This window comes from Montipora capricornis, unplaced genomic scaffold (assembly GCF_036669925.1).
Source record: "Montipora capricornis isolate CH-2021 unplaced genomic scaffold, ASM3666992v2 scaffold_181, whole genome shotgun sequence".
Classification (NCBI taxonomy): domain Eukaryota; kingdom Metazoa; phylum Cnidaria; class Anthozoa; order Scleractinia; family Acroporidae; genus Montipora; species Montipora capricornis.
Window position 1 is genome coordinate 16,169 of NW_027179941.1, and position 1,332 is coordinate 17,500.

Here is a 1,332-nt window from a genome sequence, read left to right on the forward strand (position 1 = left end):
TGAGTTTTTTCTCCTGGGAGATAATAACATGGATCTCATGCCAGGCATAACATCAGCCAGAGCTATTAAACTTCAACACATGTTCGATATTTACGGACTTGACCAGCTGATCACTGAACCAACAAGGGTTGCTGTGAATTCCTGCACGCTTATTGATCATTGTATTACGAACTCACCAAATAAAATTGCCAAGTATGGTGCTGTTTACCTTGCAATTAGCGACCATGCTCTAATTTATATGACATATAAGGCCAAGTACGAGCGTTCAGGAGCTAGAACAATAAAAACTCGCCACCTGAAAAATTTCCATAAGTCTAGCTACCTAAGGGATCTACAACAAAAGGCGTGGTCTGATATTGAAACACTTAACGACCCAAATGATATGTGGTCCACGTGGAAAGATTTGCTAATGCAATCTATAGACAAACATGCCCCACTTAAATCTAAATGGGTTGGCAATAAAAAGGCCTTATGGATAACTGACCGTCTGCGCTGTAAAATGCACAAGAGAGATTTCTTAAAAAAGAAAGCCATGTTGGACCATAAACAATCAACATGGGATCAGTACAAACGAGCCCGGAACCAGACAAATAACGAAATTAAGAAAGCCAAATGTAAGTACTTCATTGACAATCTGGAGCTCGGCAAGTCAAATCCCAAAAAATGTGGTATTTAATCAATGAACTGTATTCGCTTGGACCTTATCGAGGTCAGCTGTTTTTTTTTTTTAAGTTGACCGCTGACCAGGGACTGGTTGTTGATTAGATCACAGGCTCAAGCCAGGTCAGACACTCACACCTGAGCATAAACGAGGCTCTAGTTTCAAGCTAATGATACTTACCCAAGCAAATTCAGTCAGTCAGACCAGCGATCAAAATGAGCTGGATTCTTTGCTCAAGGAGTACGATGGTGTTTTCCAAGGTTTAGGAAAGATCACTGATTTTGAGCATAAAATTACCAATAACCCAGAGGTCAAACCTGTCAGTCAGCACATATGACACATTCCGGTAAGTCAAATTGTGTCAGTAAATAATGAACTTGACAGGCTGTTAGAACAAGATCTCCTTGAAGAGGTCACTGAAGCTAGTCCTTGCGTTTCAAATTTAGTAGTTGTTCCCAAGAAATCGGGCGATCTAAGAGTATGTTGTGATCTTAGAGAGGTACCTAAGGTTGAGGATACCTTGCATGCGATGCATGGCTCTAAGTATTTCGCAAAGATCGATGCTAAGAGTGGATTCTTTCAGCTCACGTTAGCTGAAGAGTCGCATTAGGTTACCACATTTTATTACACCGCGTGGTTGTTACGGGTTTAAGCGGACTCCCTTTGGTCTC